The sequence below is a fragment of the Pseudophryne corroboree genome, chromosome 1 (genome assembly GCF_028390025.1).
Source record: "Pseudophryne corroboree isolate aPseCor3 chromosome 1, aPseCor3.hap2, whole genome shotgun sequence".
Lineage (NCBI taxonomy): Eukaryota > Metazoa > Chordata > Amphibia > Anura > Myobatrachidae > Pseudophryne > Pseudophryne corroboree.
Window position 1 is genome coordinate 79749305 of NC_086444.1, and position 25113 is coordinate 79774417.

The window sequence follows — 25113 nt, forward strand, 5'->3', positions numbered from 1 at the left end:
ACCCATTTCTTTACCAAACCTAGCCAAATCTCAACATAACCCTCTGTTCCACGCTCTCTATGTACCCCATCTGTGTCATCCCTGTCTGTCTACCCCTCCCCTTAGAATGTAAGCTCTCACGAGTAGGGCCCTCTTCCCTCATGTGCTTATACTTTTCTTACTTTAATAATCCTCAACTGCCCAGATCCCACAGTTTTTTGACCACCTGGAACTTATCTCTATGTTTACTGGTGTAGTTATGCTTAGTTGCCCTGTACTTGTCCTATATTGTATTCAACTGTAAGTCACTGTTTTCCTATTTTTTATGTGCATTTGTACTCTGTAATCGGGCGCTGCGGAACCCTTGTGGCGCCATATAAATAAAGGATAATAATAATAATAATAATAATAATAATTTGCTAACATTGTAGTGCACTAAAGAACTAAGCAACTTTTAAATTTAATTTGGTGTTGCCAATAGGGGTGGGGTCTACTGCAGTTCTCAGTTGGCAGACATGTTGCGTGTGTGAGATAAAGGCTATCACAGCCGGCATTTCCGCGTATGAGAGAGCAGGGAGGATTAACCCTAAGTGTGCAAATCATGTTATGGTATGTCAAAGTCAGAAAAATATCACGCTACACGTTGCCATATATGCACCTCATGCGCTTGCCCGCTGCACATGCACTTTCTCTGGCGTGCGTGCACATACTCGCAGTTGCGTGACGGTGCCCCTACGGGCGTGCGCTTGAACGCATGGTATGTGCAATTACGGTACAGTTTGTGTGCGTCTAGCGAGCGACTCAATCGCTGCTTAGTAAATCCATATAGCAGATTTAATAAGTTAATATTCCCCTAAATAATGTCAGCAAAGTATGGTAAGTCTAAGATGGCTCTTTGACCTTAGAGATTCCCCAAACAATAGCTTTCATGTTGGGAGGGCTTCACATGTTCTTATGCATAGTTAAGCACAGGAATAGTAATTGAAGATTAATTGTATTCCGAATAAATTACACCTAAGACCAGTCAGTTTCTTTCCCGCAGACGGAATACAATAGCCTTTAATTACACTAAGCTTTAAGATTCAATGAAGAGGGCTAACACCTGTGTTTACGAATGGGGGCTGGGTTTGTCTCCAGAAGAATGATTGCTGAGATGTCATTGTCTCAACTGAATGTGGACAGTGAGACAGTATTTGCCAAACAATAGCTTCCCACAAGACAGGAATGTGTTAGTCATCACCCAACATTTTGCATAACCAAGATCACATGGCCAGCTCAGCTCACTGATACAGCTAGCCCACATGCTGTGAAAGACACACCCACAGGTTGCAGGCATACCTGAGAACTTGATATCAGAGCTCACTCTCACAAAACCACAGATGGCAGATGTACTGTAGCTGCACACAGCTACCTAGCACCCAGAAGCATGGCTGGCTCATCACCAGGACTGACCTCTTTACGAAGGCTAAGTATTGTATACACATGGCTTAATGGCATAGAATAGTTTAAATATGTGTTTGTGGTAAAGTAGTTGTGAAATGATTGGCATAGAATAGTTAGTTTGGAGATACAAATGGCTTAAGGTTAATGATGCTTGTGCAGTTATGTGATTGTTGGGCGTTTGTGATGATACTCTATGAAATCTGTAATGAATTGGAACAGTAGACAATCTGTAGCATAACATCTCTGGTATACATTTATGGATGGTGATTTATAACAGATTATAGTAGTTTTACATGATGCATCTTGCTGAAGGTTAGAAGTCAAAACATACTTCCTTTTGTTACTGTAGTCATGTGCTTGTAGCAATAGCAGGCTGATACTTGTGGGTACCTGGTGATCTGGTCTTGTGATGGCTCATATGCTCTGGTTATTGAGATACTGTGTTGGCTTGAAATTGTGAAAGGTGATTTAGATGGTTTGGAATTGTAAAATCAGAACATATGCATTATATTGAAGCTTAGACATTTTGGAATATAGTGGAGTCTTATGTCTTCTGCTATGTGATTATGGTATAGCAAAGAATGCCATGTGTTTGGACTTGCAAATCTAAAATGGCTGCTAGCATTCCCTTTTAAATCATATGTTACAGACTTTGGAATCATGGGAGTTTTTCCCAAAATGGAGTCTAGCTTCTGTCCCATGCTGTATTGTAGGGACCATTGTGTTGTTGCTGTGTGTTGTGTATATAGGGACAGCCAGCATGGGTGAGCTCAAGTTTCTCAACACAAAGGTTCTCAACATTGACTAACTGCGCAGCGATCGTTCCCACATGTGTAAATTCTCTGCAGACATTTTGTCTCTTATTAATGTTGTAAGCCATTCTCTCTCTCCTTCCCCTTTAAATGTAATCGTGTCGTTATTGTATTTTATGTGTAGTAATTCGGTTAGGTATTTTATGTTATTTTGGTAGTGTACAACTTGTATTGTGTATTCTTTTGCAATTGAATGTTCATTCTCTCCCTTAAAGGTGTTAGAAGCTTAGACCGGTATTTGAGTGTTTATTACATTGCTAAGGGTTCTCTGAGCATCACAGCCGCTCATACAGCTTTTAAGCTAACAAGGTTACACTGCATTACATCTACACATTATCACTGCACAAAGGTTTACAATATAAGTACATTCCTTAAGGTATAGTTATTAAAGTTTAATTCTGTAAGTGTCTGCGACGCCTGTGTTCACACCCTGTGCACAGTGTCTGCTACACTAAGGGCGTACCCTTGCGGTACCTTTTGTGCCAATTGCGTACTGTGTCTCTTAACCTTTTAAAGTGTTTTAAATAGGATAAACATATAGGCTTTGTCAGGTAGAATGTTCCATATTGCACCGATTTTGTACAGTACTGTGACCAATGGGTACAGTCTACAGAAAATGTGAGAAAAACAAAAACAAAACATATACAAGTTAAAACAAATTATGCATTTTGAAAGGGTTAAAGCTCGTCTCTGTTTCAATGTCATAGAATTGCTTGTGTTATAGAACTTAATGTTCCAGCACATTTCTTGCTACTGTCCTTGTCTCTTATCTTTTTTATACCGTGTGAATAACCTTCCTATTTGAGTACCAACTTGCCCATATATGCATATCCTTCCACTGCGGCAGTTCCTAGCCAATCATGTTATGTTAGCCCCCTTTTTGTGTTCTGTCCAATTAGTTATTGACTTTGGATATACACGCCCTAAATCCTTTCTTTTATATACTTTTGTTAAACGAACAATAAACAGTGTGAATCTTTACTGCTTGTGTTGTGCATGTTACTTGTGGCTAAAGGTTTACACTCACGGACGTCTGAGAGGCCATCACATCGAGGGTTAAAGAATAGAGGGGCAATCCTTTCAAGTGGGGGCTCCGTCCGCGATTCAGTTGGTCGTCCCCGGATGGTAAGATAGAGAATTTATTGTCTGTCTTTGCCATACGGGATTGCGGTCATACACTGAAGCTGAATCCGTGTCAGTGTTCTGGGAACACGTGACCAAACATCTTTAATGTCTGGGACTTAAAGATACGTCTGAGAAGGGACCGGGGGTCCAAGCGCAACTCTCCAAAGACGTTAGTATCTGGGATACTTAAAATAGACCTGGGAGTCTATACATAACGAGACGTTAGTATCTGGGATACTTAAAATAGACCTGGGAGTCTATACATAACGTAGATTATACCTCGATTTGATTGTCTACTTATTATGTTATGGCCATAACAGATATTAGAGTATAAGTTTCATGTATTCAGCTTGACGGGTGGTAAGTATACGTCTGTTGAATACCCTTATAACTTTCTTGCTTCCTATCACAATACGCTGCATTTCCAAGTCCCTGTACGAGTGGTGAGTAAACGTACAGATTATTACTATCGATTGCTTGTTAAAGTACTATGCATATGATATTGTGATATTGTCAATAACTAATTAACTGGTTAGCTGATGCATGCATAGAAAGTTGTTGGAAATTGTGTTTTACTATGGGCTCTGGTCAGAGTAAGAAAACTGTATACCCCCCTCCCCTACCCGAAGAGACATGTAAAGCATACGTGGCCCGTAGTTCTACCTCTGATTATTATTTGATTGATCCCTGGGTGGATAATTTAGCAGGGTAGACAGAGAAAGCAGGACAGGACCCATTCCTACGGGAAGGCAGTAATTACCCTTTCTATATGGAGGATTAAAAAATATCAGTTCCCAACAGCACAGAAGCGAAGAAGTGAGAAACTGTAAATCTTTGAAATCCCTCTCGCCTCCCCCTTACATTCCAATATATCCTGCGCTTAAAGACACAGATCTCTTAGCAGCCGTAACCCTTTCACACCAGATGGGATCGCCTCCAACTCCACTGCTAGAAAATGCGTCCACTAGCTCTATCCCTAACGCACCAGTAACCCAGAGTTTAGATAATAGTAAAACACTGTCCCAAGCCCACTATTACCCTCGATGGCTGTATATCTTATTTGCGCAAAGCTTGCAAAGGACGCAGCTATACACATATGAAGGAAGTCTTTAAAACCCGTGCTCCTTTGCCTGTGCTTTTTTGCCTGTCGCTGTAGCTTGTAAACAGAAACCTTCGGAGTCTGTTACTGAGTTTTGGAAAAGGTTTAAGGACTGCTGGACAGATGACGCTGGCTTACCTTTGCTTAACTCAGAAAGCTTACTCATTTCCACCTTCATTAACAACCTTCTACCTTCTGTCATAGTTTCTGTTAAGCAAAGCGTCTCTTCCTGGACTTCTGATAGTACGATAGATTTAAAAAAAAACATCTGTATGAGAAAGAGGCTGCAGGGTGTTTTGATGTAAAGAAACCTGCACTCACTCATAACTATCAGAACTCCAGACGCTTTGACAGACAGAACCAACCCCGCAGTCAGGGAAAGATTCACCTCTGCTGCCACTTATTATAAATGGAAGTAAAGTTCCCTTTTTTGTGGACAGCGGTGCAACAACCAGTGTTTTGTGTTCTGACCTATATGATGGTGATTTGGAAAAGACTGCTCCTTCAATGGGAGTCAATAGGATACCCATCAATGCCTGACTTAGCTCAAGTAAACCCCGCTCTTTGGTCGGAAGGTCCATATGACACTGGCCTAATCTCATGCACATCATATAAGGCCAATCTCAAACCCGACTCACAACCTGTTTATAGAAGGTCTCATACAGCAATTCTTACAACAGGGTATTCTCAGACATATTGTATCACCATACTGTACTCCTGTGAACCCTGTTGCCAAAGCTGATGGCAGTATAAGATTTGTACAGGATCTCAGAGCTATTAATCAGTTAATTGTCCCAATTGCACCAATTGTTCCAGATGTAAACTCACTCATTTCTGCAATCCCTGCAGATGCTGCGTTCTTCTCTGTAATTGATTTGAAGAATGCCTTTTTCAGCATACCTGTAGATTCACAGACACAATTACTTTTTGCCTTTTCTTTTGAGGGTAAACAACTTACCTGGTGCAGATTATTGACGCACCTGTTGTCTCCAGGCCACATTGGGGCCCTGGCAACCTCACCATGGTTCAGTCCTGCTACAGTATGCAGATGATCTGCTGCTCTGTAGTCAAACTGAGGAGGCCTGCCGAGAGGATGGTGTTTCATTACTAAACTGGCTTTGTGAATGTGGACACAAGGTGTCCAAAACAAAAATGCAATGATGTAAAAAGCATGTTGATTACTTAGGTTTTGTGCTCACTCAGGGAGAGAGGAAAATCAGTCCACAACGCATACAGTCTGTATTGGGCCTGGTCACCCCAACTACCCAGAAGGAACTACTGTCCTTCCTGGGTATGGTAAATTACTGCAGACAGTGGATATCTGATTGCTCTTATTATGATAACATTTTGAGACAAGCCACTGAAGGACAAACCTAAAACTGTACAATGGTCACAAGAAATGTTAACTGCATATGAAAGTTTAAAATGTATGTTGATGAAAAGTCCGGCACTTGGCCTCCCCAATTATGTACTACCTTTCCATCTATATGCAAGGGACAATTGTAAAACCATGGCGGGGGTGCTCACACAGTTTCATGGAGGGAAGTTGCGCCCCGTGGCATTTTTTTTCAAAGTCATGCCAGTGTCTGTGCAAGGTATGCCTGCCTGCCTCAGGGCTTTGGCAGCCTGTGCAATGGTTGCAGAAATGGCCACTACCCTCACTTTAGGCCACATCACAGTACTCCACACCACACATGATGTCCTGGCAATACTTAAAGGCTTACACACACAGCACATGTCAGCACAACGCCTTAGTGGATATGAAGTACTCCTTTTGGGCAACCCTACCCTTACCATTAAGTACACTGCTAGTTCTTCTGGCCCTGCACCCATTCTCAATGCCCTTTTAGGCTTGAAAGGTCCCGAGGATGAACCACCCGACCTACATGACTGTGCTGCTTCCATTGAAGCTGAAACTTCTCCCAGACTTGACATGTCTCCCGTTCCCATACCAGGCGCAGACATAGTTTTTGTTGACGGCTCCTGTAGTAGGCCCAATGACAATACATACCAGGCTGGCTATGCCATTGTCACCCTCCCTGACACTGTGTTGGAAACCCTGCCAATACCTTATCAGTCCGCGCAAGCTGCAGAACTCATTGCACTCACTAGAGCATGTCCCTCCCTTGACAACGTCCATCTGCTCACTCAACTTCAAGCTGCTGCGACTAATACTGATCTCTCCGACTGGACTTACCCAATTCTGCAGAAAAATCCTAAATCAGGATTAATCTGCAAAGAGGGGAAACCCTGTATACCCCAGTCCAGTGCCCCTTTGCTCATTGCCCATTACCATGGTGTTGGTCACCATAGTAAAGCCACAACACTCCTCCTACTAACCAATGATTTTTATGTTACTAATGCCAAATCACTTGTGGACCAGTATGTTAGCAGATGCATCACTTGCCTCAGGAACAACCCTAACAACCCTAATAAAGCTAAACACCAGCATCTTGAATACCCCACCACCCCTTTTACACACTTACAAATTGATTTTACCCATATCCCTGGTACAGGTAAACAAGAATATGCCCTGGTCATTGTAGATATGTTCTCTCGCTGGCCAGAAGTATTCCTAACTAAGTCAGAGGATGCCAAGACAGTAGCAAGAATCCTAACACAGAAAATCATCCCTAGATGGGGGTGCCCCCTGCAAATAAATAGTGATAAAGGCTCAGCCTTTACAGCCAAAATCACACAGGCCTTAGTAAAAGCTCTGCAGGTGGAGTGGAAGTTTCACATCCCGTACCACCTGCAGAGTTCAGGGGTCGTAGGAAGAATGAATAGGACCCTCAAAGACAAACTAAGGAAGGCCACAGGAGGTACCTTCCACAAATGGAAGCAAGTCCTCCCTATCATCCTAGCAGAAATGAGGATGACCCCACAGAAAACCCTAGGGTACTCCCCTTTTGAGATATTAATGGGTAGACCCTTCCCCACACCCTGGGCTAAGAAACCGTTGATGATACAGGAAGGAGATCTAGAACTTATAAGGGAAGAGTATGTCAGGGCCCTCATAACCAAAACTTGATGAGATTGAACATGATGTCGCTTGTAAAAAACCCTCTGAATCCACAGGAACCAACACACCCTTTTAAGGTCGGAGACAGAGTAGTGGTGAAGATCCTCCCCCGCAGCAAGAGCCCAGGAGACTTCACCTATGGCCCAGAGGCGGAAGTCGTTGCTGTAACCCGAACCGCAGTCCTGACAGAAGAGAGTCCCACCTGGATCCATGCTTCCCGAGTAAAGAAAATTCCTAGATCGGACCTAGAGGAGGAAACAGGTGATTCCAGTGAGGTACGAACAGGGGCGGACAGCCCTGACCTCCCACCTAGCGAAGACAGAAGACCAGAGGAGGATGAAGAAAATGCCCCCTATCTTTACCCTGGGGACTATCTTGATAGCCCTACTGGCCCATTTTCCCCTCTCAATGACTGAGGTTGATATAACTCAGAATAAGGGAAACTGACACTATGGTATAACTCTTCCACCACATACACCGCAACCTACATACTAGATTATTTCCAATTCCCCCAACTAGCTGCTGTCCAAAAGTCTGTTGACTACCAGATCCGCGCTGACACCACAGACAACCTAAGCCCCGAGGTACCTTATATTTGCGTTACAGGCCATAACTGGGGAAATGATTGCAGCTCATGGTCCGCGGCTGCCTGGAACACAGGTACCCCATGGGGCTATAAGCCCGCTGAAGCCTTAGATGAAAAGGATAAACACGGAACATCATTAACCCAACGATTAACCCTTCTTAAAATGCCCAACAATTACTGCAACTCCCGCTCAGGCTAAAAATTGCGCCATTGGCGTGCAGAAAGACGTAAGCTTTGCAAGAATCATATAGTATAACAATAATGATTCTAAGAGGGGATTGAAAGGGTTAAAGCTCGTCTCTGTTTCAATGTCATAGAATTGCTTGTGTTATAGAACTTAATGTTCCAGCACATTTCTTGCTACTGTCCTTGTCTCTTATCTTTTTTATACCGTGTGAATAACCTTCCTATTTGAGTACCAACTTGCCCATATATGCATATCCTTCCACTGCGGCAGTTCCTAGCCAATCATGTTATGTTAGCCCCCTTTTTGTGTTCTGTCCAATTAGTTATTGACTTTGGATATACACGCCCTAAATCCTTTCTTTTATATACTTTTGTTAAACGAACAATAAACAGTGTGAATCTTTACTGCTTGTGTTGTGCATGTTACTTGTGGCTAAAGGTTTACACTCACGGACGTCTGAGAGGCCATCACATCGAGGGTTAAAGAATAGAGGGGCAATCCTTTCACATTTCAATTATGCCATATAAGTATGGCTTGATCAACCAATTCTAAGCGTATATTGAAATCGGCAAAACTATAGAAATTTGCAAACTGTTTTTTTATTTAACTTATGGGCACCCAACGTGTAAAGTATGCATATTCAGAGATGATGCAGAGTAATATGAGTAATGAAGCTCGGAATTTAAACTAAGCACAGACGCGTGGCCGAGATTTACAGTATTCATATGAAGATGAAATACTGTACATCGGGCTGGGAAAAGGAGAGGTTAAAATGAATAAATATGAAAAATACTATAAAACTATGGTACCAAATGACCCACCCTGCGCTTGCGAAACTGTATGTCATTTTGTTTTATGGTGTCTTGTATGTCCGACATGAAAATTCAGTGTTTGTACTTTCGAAAGCACAATATCTGTTCTACTCTGTGTTTAACACAGAAATTTGTCTGTCTGTGACTGTCTAGCATGTTTACAAGTCTTGTGAATAATGTTTATATATGTGTTGAGTTGAGAATGTCCGTGTTCAAATGGCTTTTGGCAGATCTGAAAGGTGTGTGATTAGAAATGTGTGTTTATCTGATGTGACTATTTAATTATGAAGTGAAGTTTTAAGTATCGTATTGTTTTAATACCCAGATATTCTTTAATCCACTATGTTCTCAGAAGGTCTGCCAGCAAATTGTTAATGGCTTGAACCTTGTGCTGTATTGCGATCAAAAGAAGGGAAAGTTTTTCCCTGTAATATAAGTCTTCAGTCTCCAAATCTGTTGTAGCACGGAGAGCTGTGGAAAGCCCAGATTCATACCCCCCTTCCTGCATAGCAGTGGGGGGAAAAATTATTCATTGAGATTAACATTTTTTTTATCTAATGAGATGGATCATAATAAGTATATACTCTGGATATGTTTTGTGTTATGATATCCAACAAATGCTGCTGGAAGACAATGATTTGTCATTTTAAATGTTTGATAAGTTTGTCTGAATAAGTGAGTTTTCAGGGAATGCTTCATACTTGCCTACTCTCCCGGAATGGCCGGGAGGCTCCCGAAAATCGGGTGACCCTCCTGGCCCCCCGGAAGAGCAGGCAAGTCTCCCGATTTGACGGGGTCCCCCCTGCCCGTCCGCCCACTTTGTGTGTAAAGTGGGCGGTCCGGGCAGACGATGACGCGATTCTTGCTGAATCGCGTCATCATAGCCACGCCCCCTGCATTGTAATGCCGGTGATCGCGGCATTACAGGGCGGGGGGCGTGGCTTAAAGGAGACAGTGCCGTAACCATGCCCCGTCCCGCCCTTGCTCCGCCCCCGTACCGCCTCCGGCCCACCCCCTCCATTCGTCAGAGGAGTGCTCCCGGCCCGCCTGTTGACCGACCTGGCTGCTCTCTCCCGCAGAGAGCAGCCAGAATGTCGGTAAGTATGGAATGCTTGCATGTGATAGGGCACCATAGAATGGATGCAGTCCGAGGAAAGTTTGTAGTCATGCATGGGAATCTTTTGTATCTGCAGAAAGTATATCCAGTATGTGGATGACCTGCTGTTGTGCTACAAATCATTTGGAGCATCGGTGTCAGATACTAAACAGTTGTGTTTCTTGCAGAACAGAACACAAGGGGGCAAATTTATTAAGATGGGAGTTCTATTTAAGATGGGAAGTTGCCCATAGCAACCAATCAGATTTTACTTCTCATATATCTAGCACCTTCTAGAACATAATACCTGGAATCTGATTGGTTGCTAAGGGCAACATCCCATTTTAAATAGAACTCCCAACTTAGTAAATTTACCCCAAGGTGTCACAAGACATAATTCAACTGACAAAGTTAAATACCTAGCTCATTATTTGACACCAGGCCAAAGACAGTTAAACCCTCAGAGGGGGGAGCTTCGGTACACCCTTATTAAGAGATATAGATATGTATGACCAGATGAGGAATTTCAGGATACAGGACATTTTAGCAAGTACTATATGCATGCATTCAAGTTCATAACAGAAGACATTATAGAATGTAATACAATATATTACACTTTATCATGAAGTAAAAATTATGTTTAAAACTGGTTAAGCAGTAGATTTTGTATGATGTGTACATCGTTACCTCTGATAGTACACAACTTTGATACAGCTGCATACTTGCCTTCCTCATCCTCAAAAGTGGGGAGTATAAGAAATTAGAGATGAGCGGGTTCGGTTTCTCTGAATCCGAACCCGCCAGAACTTCATGTTTTTTTTCACGGGTCCGAGCGACTCGGATCTTCCCGCCTTGCTCGGTTAACCCGAGCGCGCCCGAACGTCATCATGACGCTGTCGGATTCTCGCGAGGCCCGGATTCTATCGCGAGACTCGGATTCTATATAAGGAGCCGCGCGTCGCCGCCATTTTCACACGTGCATTGAGATTGATAGGGAGAGGACGTGGCTGGCGTCCTCTCCATTTAGATTATAAGAGACTGAGAGAGATTTACTGGAGCTGACTAGGAGGAGTACTGTTACTGTAGAAGTGTAGAGACTGAGTGGAGAGAGTTTACTAGTGAGGACAGTGCAGTTTACTTTATAATCCGTTCTCTGCCTGAAAAAAGCGATACACAGCACACAGTGACTCAGTCACATACCATATCTGTGTGCACTGCTCAGGCTCAGGCCAGTGTGCTGCATCATCTATTATCTATATATAATATTATATATATCTGTCTGACTGCTCAGCTCACACAGCTTATAATTGTGGGGGAGACTGGGGAGCACTACTGCAGTGCCAGTTATAGGTTATAGCAGGAGCCAGGAGTACATAATATATTATATAGTGAGTGACCACCAGACACACAGTGCAGTTTATTTAATATATCCGTTCTCTGCCTGAAAAAAGCGATACACACAGTGACTCAGTCAGTCACATACCATATCTGTGTGCACTGCTCAGGCTCAGGCCAGTGTGCTGCATCATCTATATATATTATATATCTGTCTGACTGCTCAGCTCACACAGCTTATAATTGTGGGGGAGACTGGGGAGCACTACTGCAGTGCCAGTTATAGGTTATAGCAGGAGCCAGGAGTACATAATATTATATTAAAATTAAACAGTGCACACTTTTGCTGCAGGAGTGCCACTGCCAGTGTGACTAGTGACCAGTGACCTGACCACCAGTATATATAATATTAGTAGTATACTATCTCTTTATCAACCAGTCTATATTAGCAGCAGACACAGTACAGTGCGGTAGTTCACGGCTGTGGCTACCTCTGTGTCGGCACTCGGCAGCCCGTCCATAATTGTATATACCACCTAACCGTGGTTTTTTTTTCTTTCTTTATACATACATACTAGTTACGAGTATACTATCTCTTTATCAACCAGTCTATATATTAGCAGCAGACACAGTACAGTGCGGTAGTTCACGGCTGTGGCTACCTCTGTGTCGGCACTCGGCAGCCCGTCCATAATTGTATATACCACCTAACCGTGGTTTTTTTTTCTTTCTTTATACATACATACTAGTTACGAGTATACTATCTCTTTATCAACCAGTCTATATATTAGCAGCAGACACAGTACAGTGCGGTAGTTCACGGCTGTGGCTACCTCTGTGTCGGCACTCGGCAGCCCGTCCATAATTGTATATACCACCTAACCGTGGTTTTTCTTTCTTTCTTTATACATACATACTAGTTACGAGTATACTATCTCTTTATCAACCAGTCTATATATTAGCAGCAGACACAGTACAGTGCGGTAGTTCACGGCTGTGGCTACCTCTGTGTCGGCACTCGGCAGCCCGTCCATAATTGTATATACCACCTAACCGTGGTTTTTTTTTCTTTCTTTATACATACATACATACTAGTTACGAGTATACTATCTCTTTATCAACCAGTCTATATATTAGCAGCAGACACAGTACAGTGCGGTAGTTCACGGCTGTGGCTACCTCTGTGTCGGCACTCGGCAGCCCGTCCATAATTGTATATACCACCTAACCGTGGTTTTTTTTTCTTTCTTTATACATACATACTAGTTACGAGTATACTATCTCTTTATCAACCAGTCTATATATTAGCAGCAGACACAGTACAGTGCGGTAGTTCACGGCTGTGGCTACCTCTGTGTCGGCACTCGGCAGCCCGTCCATAATTGTATATACCACCTAACCGTGGTTTTTTTTTCTTTCTTTATACATACATACTAGTTACGAGTATACTATCTCTTTATCATCAACCAGTCTATATATTAGCAGCAGACACAGTACAGTGCGGTAGTTCACGGCTGTGGCTACCTCTGTGTCGGCACTCGGCAGCCCGTCCATAATTGTATATACCACCTAACCGTGGTTTTTTTTTCTTTCTTTATACATACATACTAGTTACGAGTATACTATCTCTTTATCAACCAGTCTATATATTAGCAGCAGACGCAGTACAGTGCGGTAGTTCACGGCTGTGGCTACCTCTGTGTCGGCACTCGGCAGCCCGTCCATAATTGTATACTAGTATCCAATCCATCCATCTCCATTGTTTACCTGAGGTCCCTTTTAGTTGTGCCTATTAAAATATGGAGAACAAAAATGTTGAGGTTCCAAAATTAGGGAAAGATCAAGATCCACTTCCACCTCGTGCTGAAGCTGCTGCCACTAGTCATGGCCGAGACGATGAAATGCCAGCAACGTCGTCTGCCAAGGCCGATGCCCAATGTCATAGTACAGAGCATGTCAAATCCAAAACACCAAATATCAGTAAAAAGCCTCTTTTTTTCTTTGCGTCATGTGCTGTTTGGGGAGGGTTTTTTGGAAGGGACATCCTGCGTGACACTGCAGTGCCACTCCTAGATGGGCCCGGTGTTTGTGTCGGCCACTAGGGTCGCTAATCTTACTCACACAGCTACCTCATTGCGCCTCTTTTTTTCTTTGCGTCATGTGCTGTTTGGGGAGGGTTTTTTGGAAGGGCCATCCTGCGTGACACTGCAGTGCCACTCCTAGATGGGCCCGGTGTTTGTGTCGGCCACTAGGGTCGCTAATCTTACTCACACAGCTACCTCATTGCGCCTCTTTTTTTCTTTGCGTCATGTGCTGTTTGGGGAGGTTTTTTTGGAAGGGACATCCTGCGTGACACTGCAGTGCCACTCCTAGATGGGCCCGGTGTTTGTGTCGGCCACTAGGGTCGCTAATCTTACTCACACAGCTACCTCATTGCGCCTCTTTTTTTCTTTGCGTCATGTGCTGTTTGGGGAGGGTTTTTTGGAAGGGCCATCCTGCGTGACACTGCAGTGCCACTCCTAGATGGGCCCGGTGTTTGTGTCGGCCACTAGGGTCGCTAATCTTACTCACACAGCTACCTCATTGCGCCTCTTTTTTTCTTTGCGTCATGTGCTGTTTGGGGAGGGTTTTTTGGAAGGGACATCCTGCGTGACACTGCAGTGCCACTCCTAGATGGGCCCGGTGTTTGTGTCGGCCACTAGGGTCGCTTATCTTACTCACACAGCGACCTCGGTGCAAATTTTAGGACTAAAAATAATATTGTGAGGTGTGAGGTATTCAGAATAGACTGAAAATGAGTGGAAATTATGGTTTTTGAGGTTAATAATACTTTGGGATCAAAATGACCCCCAAATTCTATGATTTAAGCTGTTTTTTAGTGTTTTTTGAAAAAAACACCCGAATCCAAAACACACCCGAATCCGACAAAAAAAATTCGGTGAGGTTTTGCCAAAACGCGTTCGAACCCAAAACACGGCCGCGGAACCGAACCCAAAACCAAAACACAAAACCCGAAAAATTTCAGGCGCTCATCTCTATAAGAAATATAATGTGGATGAGTAAGACAATTATAATTATTACATTGCATTTAAAAACTGACAGTAACAGGAGATTACTTTCTCTAGCATCCATAGGGGATACTGGGATGGTGAATTAGAGTGGGTAAACTGAAATTAGTATGTGAATTAGTACAGTATTAGTAAAGTGTTGCTGCCAACTTTTGCTATGGGAAATGTCTTGAGTTATGCACATCTAAGGGTAACTAGCATGAAATAGATTGCACAAGCTTACCACAGTAGTATGACATTTAATGGAGAAATATATATTGTGTTCTGGCATTTGATCAAAATAACAGAACTTAAAAGCAATATAATTTCTTTACAAGGATTACACGAGTGTGGTCTTTTTAATAAATAATCAATTGCTTTTCTAAATATGGCTCCAATTCAGTCTTTTACTTAAAAGCAACAACAACAGCAACAAGATGGTTAAATTAGGATTAGACATTATACATAGTGGGCAGCTGTCCTCGCACAGCTCTAGATACAGCTCTGGAAGGGACAATCACCAGAAACCGTTAGAGAGCATACTGGACCACATGCACAAAACAAGCAGGAATGGATGGAACCAGCGTTTGGAGTGCATGCTCGTTCATGTAGTGCCATTTGGAGGATCTAGGGGTGACTCCTGGTAAGTTGGCTTTCAATTTAGAGATATTTATGTTTGTGCTATTGTCACGTAGCATTAGGGACTGCCAGTAACAAAGATACCTTTATGTGGCCTGGCCGTTTAATCATATCTTTACAAATATCTGCAATGAGATATCTGTATTTCTATTATTAGGTAGGTGCACATACCTGCGGCGGCTTCTGTGGGGTCCGGGCTGTGTATGAGTTTCGGTATGTGTGTGAGATCTCACTCAAATGCAGTGAGGCTGGCCAGGAGGTAAGACACAGCACACCAGCATTAGGCTGATGCACTGTGGGTCCCTGCATGGATTGCTGGTGGGGGGAAGATTTCTCTACCCCACTCTGGTGTCCGAGATGTTAATACAATAATAATTCAATCAGGTATAAACAAGTTGTCCCGAAACATCAAAACCATGACCTGAGCACAGGGGACCTGTGGCACTCAAGCTGCTTGGAACTACACATCCCAGCATGCCCTGCCCAGATGTTCCTGTTATGACATGCTAAGACTTTAACAGAGCACACTGGGATGTGTAGTCCCACAGCAGCTGGTGCGGCACAGGTTACCTAACACTGGGCTAGCTGTCCATAGAGAGATTTAACAAGAGTAAGTTCTTACCATAAATCTCCTTTTCTGCAGCGGGGTGCACTGGTATTCCACAGGGAATAACATCGGTGATGTTCTAAAGCAGTTCCACTGTCGTGGGCACAAGAACCCGGCGTTCAAAGGAAGCATCCTGGGAGGCGGAAGTATCGAAGGCCTAGAACCTTATGAACGTGTTCACCGAGGACCACGTAGTTGCCTTGCACAATTGATCAAGCGTCGCACCACGGCAGGCCACCCAAGAAGGTCCAACAGACCGAGCAGAATGGGCTTTGATGGTAGAAGGAGCTGGAAGACCAGCCTGTACATAAGCTTGTGCAATCACCTTTCTAATCCATCTGGCCAGGGTCTGCTTATTCGCAGGCCAGCCACGTTTGTGAAAACCAAAAAGTACAGAGAGAGAATCAGACTTCCTAATGGAAGCTGTCCTCTTTACATAGATACGGAGAGCCTGTACCACACCCAAAGACCGCTCTTTGGAGGACAAATCAGGAGAGATAAGGGCCGGAACCACAATCTCTTGGTTAAGGTGGAAAGAAGACACCACCTTAGGTAGATAACCAGGGTGCGCTCTAAGAACTGCCTGGTCACGGTGAAAAATCAGAAATGGAGACCTACAGGATAAGGCACCCAAGTCTGAAACCCGTCTAGCAGAGGCAATAGGCAGAAAAAACAAGACCTAAAGCGTAAGCCATTTGAGGTCCACAGACTCAAGAGGTTCAAACGGAGACTCTTGTAGGGCATTCAGAACAACCGACAAGTCCCAAGGAGCCACAGAAGGAAGATAGGGAGGTTGAATCTAAAGAACACCCTGAGTGAATGTGTGAACATCAGTAAGAGTCGCATTTTTTATCTGAAACCAAACCGACGAGGCAGAAATATGAAACTTGAGGGAGGCCAGACGAAGGCCTAAGTCCAGGCCCTGTTGCAGAAAAGCCAAAAGATTGGCAGTACTGAACTTGAAAGCATCACAATTCTTAGCGGCACACCAGGTGAAGTATGAATTCCAGACCCTATGATAAATCCGGGCAGAAGCTGGCTTACGGGCCTTCAACATAGTTTGAATGACCGCCTCAGAAAAACCTTTGGCTCTCAAGACTGAAGCTTCAAGAGCCACGCCGTCAAAGCCAGACGGGCCAAATCCTGGTAGACACAGGGGCCCTGAACAAGGAGGTCTGGGTGTTGCGGAAGCAGAAGAAGACGCTCTATTGATAGACCCTGCAGGTCTGAGAACCAATGCCATCTGGGCCACGCTGGAGTGATCAGAAGTAGGATTCCTCCTTCTTGCTTGAACTTCCTTATTACTATGGGCAGGAGTGACACCAGAGGGAACACATACTGCAGCCGAAAGTTCCATGGAATTGCCAGTGCGTCCACGAACGCTGCTTGAGGAACCCTTGTCCTTGCTCCGAAGACCAGAACCTTGTGATTGTGTCGAGATACCATAAGGTCTACATCTAGTAGGCCCCACTTGTCCATTAGGAATTTAAATACTTCCGGATGAAGGCTCCACTCTCCGGCGTGTACGTCCTGACGACTGAGGAAGTCTGCTTCCCAGTTGAGGACTCCCGGAATGAACACTGCCGATATGGCTGGCAGATGGTGTTCTGCCCAGCGAAGAATCTTTGACACTTCCAACATTGCCATGCGGCTTCGAGTGCCACCTTGATGATTTATGTATGCCACCGTGGTGGCGTTGTCTGACTGTACTTGAACAGGCCTGTTCCGAACCAGAGGTAGGGCTAGTGTCAGTGCATTGAACACTGCCCGTAATTCCAGAACATTTATCGGGAGGCGAGACTCATCCCAGGTCCACCGACCCTGAAGAGAGTGTTGCTCCAACACCGCTACCCAACCCCTCAGACTGGCATAAGTCGTCAGAAAGAGACAGTTGGAGATCCAGAAGGGGCGGGCCCTGCTCAACTGCTGGTCCTGTAGCCACCACGTTAGCGACAGAGGGACTTCCGGAGACAATGAGATCATGTGAGACCTGATCCAGTGAGGCAGGCAGTCCCACTTGGCCAGAATCAGTTTCTGGAGAGGGCGGAAATGAAAGTGAGCGTACTCTACCATGTCGAAAGCCGACACCATGAGGCCTAGTACTTGCATCGCCGAGTGTATCGACACACGCGGGCGAGACAGGAAGAATCTTATTCTGTCCTGAAGGTTCAGGACCTTCTCCTGGGACAAGAACAACCGCTGGTGCGAGTGTCCAGCAGTGCCCCCAGGTGCACCATGCTCTGAGCAGGGACCAGGGATGATTTCTTCCAGTTGATGAGCCACCCGTGGACTTGCAGAAACTGGACCGTCAGATCCAGATGACGGAGGAGACCTTCTGGTGAATTGGCCAGGATCAGCAAGTCGTCCAGATATGGCAGGATCCTGATTCCCTGACAGCGGAGTAGAGCTGTCATCACCACCATGACTTTAGTGAAGATTCAAAGAGCTGTTGTCAGTCCAAAAGGCAAGGCCCAGAATTGATAATGTAGGTTGCCAATAGCAAACCGCAGGTACTGCTGGTGCGACATGGCAATAGGAATATGTAGGTAAGCAGCCTGTATGTCCGGGGATACCATATAGTCCCCGGGCTCCAAAGCCAGAACAATAGAGCGAAGGGTCTACATTAGTGATGAGCGGGTTCGGTTTCTCGAAAACCGAACCCCCCCGAACTTCACCTTTTTTACACGGGTCCGAGGCAGGTTAGAACCTTCCCGCCTTGCTCGGCTAACCCGAACGCACCCGAACGTCATCATCCCGCTGTCGGATTCTCGCGAGATTCGGATTCTATATAAGCAGCCGCGCGTCGCCGCCATTTTCACTCGTGCATTGGAGATGATAGGGAGAGGACGTGGCTGGCGTCCTCTCCGTTTATTGTAGAAGTTGATTGGTTGTTTATTGCTTAATTGTGGGGAGGATTGGGGAGCAGCTGTTAGGAGTACAGTGCAGAGTTTTGCTGATAAGTGACCAACAGTTTTTATCCGTTCTCTGCCTGAAAAAAACGCTCCATACCATATATGTGCTCAGTGTGCTGCATAATATATCTGTGCTGAGTGCTCACACTGCTTAATTGTGGGGACTGGGGAGCAGCTATAGCAGGAGTACAGTGCAGAGTTTTGCTGACAGTGACCACCAGTATACGTTGTCTGCCTGAAAAACACTCCATATCTGTGCTCAGTGTGCTGCTTTATTGTGGGGACTGGGGACCACCAGTATAATTAATATTATATAGGAGGAGTACAGTGCAGAGTGCACTGCTGTACCTACCTCTGTGTCGTCACTCGTCATCCATTAAGTATACTATCCATCTACATTCTATACCTGGGATGCATTTTAGTTTTGCAGTTTGCTGACAGTGTCCACCAGTATACTATATATAGCAGTACGGTAGGCCACTGCTGTACCTACCTCTGTGTCATCACTCGTCATCCATTAAGTATACTATCCATCTACATTCTATACCTGTGGTGCATTTTAGTTTGCTGACAGTGTCCACCAGTATACTATATATAGCAGTACGGTAGGACACTGCTGTACCTACCTCTGTGTCGTCACTCGTCATCCATTAAGTATACTATCCACCTACATTCTATACCTGTGGTGCCATTGCTATTGATACTGGCATATAATTCCACTCATTAAAATATGGAGAACAAAAATGTTGAGGTTAAAATAGGGAAAGATTAAGATCCACTTCCACCTCGTGCTGCAGCTGCTGCCACTAGTCATGGCCGAGACGATGAAATGCCATCAACGTCGTCTGCCAAGGCCGATGCCCAATGTCATAGCAGAGAGCATGTAAAATCCAAAACACAAAAGTTCAGTAAAATGACCCAAAAATCTAAATTAAAAGCATCTGAGGAGAAACGTAAACTTGTCAATATGCCATTTACGACACGGAGTGGCAAGGAACGGCTGAGGCCCTGGCCTATGTTCATGGCTAGTGGTTCAGCTTCACATGAGGATGGAAGCACTCATCCTCTCGCTAGAAAAAGAAAAAATTAAGCTGGCAAAAGCACAGCAAAGAACTGTGCGTTCTTCGAAATCACAAATCCCCAAGGAGAGTCCAATTGTGTCGGTTGCGATGCCTGACCTTCCCAACACTGGACGGGAAGAGCTTGCGCCTTCCACCATTTGCACGCCCCCTGCAAGTGCTGGAAGGAGCACCCGCAGTCCAGTTCCTGATAGTCAAATTGAAGATGTCACTGTTGAAGTACACCAGCATGAGGATATGGGAGTTGCTGGCGCTGGGGAGGAAATTGACAAGGAGGATTCTGATGGTGAGGTGGTTTGTTTAAGTCAGGCACCCGGGGAGACACCTGTTGTCCGTGGGAGGAATATGGCCATTGACATGCCTGGTCAAAATACAAAAAAAATCAGATCTTCGGTGTGGAATTATTTCAACACAAATGCGGACAACAGGTGTCAAGCCGTGTGTTGCCTTTGTCAAGCTGTAATAAGTAGGGGTAAGGACGTTAACCACCTCGGAACATCCTCCCTTATACGTCACCTGCAGCGCATTCATCATAAGTCAGTGACAAGTTCAAAAACTTTAGGTGACAGTGGAAGCAGTCCACTGACCACTAAATCCCTTCCTCTTGTAACCAAGCTCCTGCAAACCACACCACCAACTCCTTCAGTGTCAATTTCCTCCTTACCCAGGAAAGCCAATAGTCCAGCAGGCCATGTCACTGGCAAGTCTGACGAGTCCTCTCCTGCCTGGGATTCCTCCGATGCATCCTTGAGTGTAACACCTACTGCTGCTAGCGCTGCTGTTGTTGCTGCTGGGAGTCGATCGTCATCCCAGAGGGGAAGTCGGAAGACAACTTGTACTACTTCCAGTAAGCAATTGACTGTCCAACAGTCCTTTGCGAGGAAGATGAAATATCACAGCAGTCATCCTGCTGCAAAGCAGATAACTCAGGCCTTGGCAGCCTGGGCGGTGAGAAACGTGGTTCCGGTATCCATCGTTAATTCAGAGGCAACTATAGACTTGATTGAGGTACTGTGTCCCCGGTAACAAATACCATCTAGGTTCCACTTCTCTAGGCAGGCGATACCGAAAATGTACACAGACCTCAGAAAAAGACTCACCAGTGTCCTAAAAAATGCAGTTGTACCCAATGTCCACTTAACCACGGACATGTGGACAAGTGGAGCAGGGCAGACTCAGGACTATATGACTGTGACAGCCCACTGGGTAGATGTATTGCCTCCTGCAGCAAGAACAGCAGCGGCGGCACCAGTAGCAGCATCTCGCAAACGCCAACTCGTTCCTAGGCAGGCTACGCTTTGTATCACCGCTTTCCAGAATAGGCACACAGCTAACAACCTCTTACGGCAACTGAGGAAGATCATCGCAGAATGGCTTACCCCAATTGGACTCTCCTGGGGATTTGTGACATCGGACAACGCCAGCAATATTGTGCGTGCATTACATCTGGGCAAATTCCAGCACGTCCCATGTTTTGCACATACATTGAATTTGGTGGTGCAGAATTATTTAAAAAATGACAGGGGCGTGCAAGAGATGCTGTCGGTGGCCCGAAGAATTGCGGGTCACTTTCGGCATTCAGGCACCGCGTACAGAAGACTGGAGCACCACCAAACATCCCTGAACCTGCCCTGCCATCATCTGAAGCAAGAGGTGGTAACGAGGTGGAATTCAACCCTCTATATGCTTCAGAGGATGGAGGAGCAGCAAAAGGCCATTCAAGCCTATACATCTGGCCACGATATAGGCAAAGGAGGGGGAATGCACCTGACTCAAGCGCAGTGGAGAATGATTTCAACGTTGTGCAAGGTTCTGCAACCCTTTGAACTTGCCACACGTGAAGTCAGTTCAGACACTGCCCGCCTGAGTCAGGTCATTCCCCTCATCAGGCTTTTGCAGAAGAAGCTGGAGACATTGAAGGAGGAGCTAAAACAGTGCAATTCCGCTAGGCATGTGGGACTTGTGGATGGAGCCCTTAATTCGCTTAACCAGGATTCACGGGTGGTCAATCTGTTGAAATCAGAGCACTACATTTTGGCCACCGTGCTCGATCCTAGATTTAAAGCCTATGTTGTATCTCTCTTTCCGGCAGACACAAGTCTGCAGAGGTTCAAAGACCTGCTGGTGAGAAAATTGTCAAGTCAAGCGGAACGTGACCCATCACCATCTCCTCCTTCACATTCTCCCGCAACTGGGGGTGCGAGGAAAAGGCTAAGAATTCCGAGCCCACCCGCTGGCGGTGATGCAGGGCAGTCTGGAGCGAGTGCTGACATCTGGTCCGGACTGGAGGACCTGCCAACGATTACTGACATGTCGTCTACTGTCACTGCATATGATTCTGTCACCATTGAAAGAATGGTGGAGGATTATATGAGTGACCGCATCCAAGTAGGCACGTCAGACAGTCCGTACGTATACTGGCAGGAAAAAGAGACAATTTGGAGGCCCTTGCACAAACTGGCTTTATTCTACCTAAGTTGCCCTCCCTCCAGTGTGCACTCCAAAAGAGTGTTTAGTGCAGCCGCTCACCTTGTCAGCAATCGGCGTACGAGGTTACTTCCTGAAAATGTGGAGAAGATGATGTTCATTAAAATTAATTATAATCAATTCCTCCGTGGAGACATTCACCAGCAGCAATTGCCTCCAGAAAGTACACGGGGATCTGAGATGGTGGATTCCAGGGGGGACGAATTAATAATCTGTGAGGAGGGGGATGTACACAGTGAAAGGGGTGAGGAATCGGAGGATGATGATGAGGTGGACATCTTGCCTCTGTAGAGCCAGTTTGTGCAAGGAGAGATTGATTGCTTCTTTTTTGGTGGGGGCCCAAACCAACCAGTCATTTCAGTCACAGTCGTGTGGCAGACCCTGTCACTGAAATGATGGGTTGGTTAAAGTGTGCATGTCCTGTTTATACAACATAAGGGTGGGTGGGAGGGCCCAAGGACAATTCCATCTTGCACCTCTTTTTTCTTTCATTTTTCTTTGCACCATGTGCTGTTTGGGGACAATTTTTTTGAAGGGCCATCCTGCCTGACACTGCAGTGCCACTCCTAGATGGGCCAGGTGTTTGTGTCGGCCACTTGTGTCGCTTAGCTTAGTCATATAGCGACCTTGGTGCGCCTCTTTTTTTCTTTGCATCATGTGCTGTTTGGGGAAAATTTTTTTGAAGGGCCATCCTGCCTGACACTGCAGTGCAACTCCTAGATGGGCCAGGTGTTTGTGTCGGCCACTTGTGTCGCTTAGCTTAGTCACACAGCGACCTTGGTGCGCCTCTTTTTTTCTTTGCATCATGTGCTGTTTGGGGACAATTTTTTTGAAGGGCCATCCTGCCTATCACTGCAGTGCCACTCCTAGATGGGCCAGGTGTTTGTGTCGGCCACTTGTGTCGCTTAGCTTAGCCATCCAGCGACCTCGGTGCAAATTTTAGGACTAAAAATAATATTGTGAGGTGTGAGGTGTTCAGAATAGACTGGAAATGAGTGGAAATTATGGTTATTGAGGTTAATAATACTATGGGATCAAAATGACCCCCAAATTCTATGATTTAAGCTGTTTTTTAGGGTTTTTTGAAAAAAACACCCAAATCCAAAACACACCCGAATCCGACAAAAAAATTTCGGTGAGGTTTTGCCAAAACGCGTCAGAATCCAAAACACGGCCGCGGAACCGTACCCAAAACCAAAACCCGAAAAATTTCCGGTGCACATCACTAGTCTACATATGGAACTTGGGTACTCGCACCTCAAAGATTTGAGGTTGAGAATGGGCCATGAGGACCCATTCAGTTTCGGGACTAGGAACAACGTTGACTCTCTGAGTCAGAGGCACCGGCACTACCACTCCTACTCCTGTGTCCAGGAGGGATCATACCACAACCTGTAGACGTTTGCTTTCTCCGGACCCGAAGGGATGTTTGTTGAGCAAAACTGACGAGGGGGACGCTTCTGGAAGGAGATGGCGTATCCGTGAGTGATGACTTCCCGTACCCAGGCATCCGAAGTGGTCTGTAACCATGCCTGAGCAAACCCTAGATGTCAGCCTCCCACCCTGGGATCCCCCAGAGGGAGACCCGCCCCGTCATGCAGCAGGCTTGTTAGATTTGGATGCAGGCTGACGGGCGGCCCTGGCTCTTTTAGGCTTGGGCTTACTGGACTTGGAAGTGCACGACTGTTTCAGGTACGCCTGACCCTTTGCTTTACCTGGAGGTCGAAAAGAACAAAAGGAAGTACTCTTAGCCTTCGGAGCTGAAGGAGCAGTACTAGGCAGACATGCAGTCTTAGCAGAGCCAAGATCAGCAACAATTTTGTTGAGGTCTTCTCCAAAAAGAATATTCCCCTTAAAAGGGAGAACCTCCAGAGTTTTCTTAGAATCCAGATCCACAGACCAGGACCTTAACCACAGAATGGAGGTAGTAGCCGCTTTGGCTGCCAGAACACCAGCATCAGAAGCCGCCTCCTGAATGTATTGAGAAGCCGTAACAATATACGAAAGACATTGTTTAGCATTATCAGGAAAGTTAGACGGCAGTTCCGCTTCCACCTCCTGAACCCAAGACGTGATGGCTTCAGCAGCTCAAAAGGCCGCAAGTAGGTCTATGCACAGCTCCAGCGAGAGTATAAATAGACTTCAAGCAACCCTCCACACGCTTATCCATCAGTTCTTTCAGAGAAGTGACGGTAGTGACAGACAGACCAAAAGAAACCACCAGCCATGCGACTTGTGAGTCCACTGGAGGCGGTGTTTCCCAATTTTTACTTAGCTCTGTGGCAAGAGGATAGCGAGCTAGCATCTTCTTATGAGGATTAAACTTTTTCCCAGGACACTCCCAAGATTCCTGACATATGTCAACCAAATGGTCCGAATGAGGTAAAACAAGTTTAGCGACCTTCTGACGTTTGAACCTATCAGGTTTCTTAGAGGCCTCTTGATGTTCTGTGTCATCATCGATTTGGAGAATCAGTCTAATAGCTTCCAAGAGATCAGGAACAACTACTTGTGTAACAGATTCCCCATCAGAAGCATCAGCATCAGTGTCTGAGGGGTCAGTATACACACCCTCTTCATCAGAAGAGGTATCCGGAACATGAGTGGATTGCACGGAAGTAAGAGCCCGCTTAGAGGGCCCCTTGGCGAGGCGAGGGCCAGGTATCTGCTTAGCCATTGTCTGATGGAATTGCAGTAACTGAGTTGACAGAGTATCTGCCCATGGCGGATTAACCACAGGGACAAATTGTGGCTTTAAAGGCACAGGTGGTCCCATAGAGGGTGTGAGTCTAGTTACAAGCAGATTCAGCAATGTAGAGAAAGTAGCCCAAGGTGGGTCTGAATGT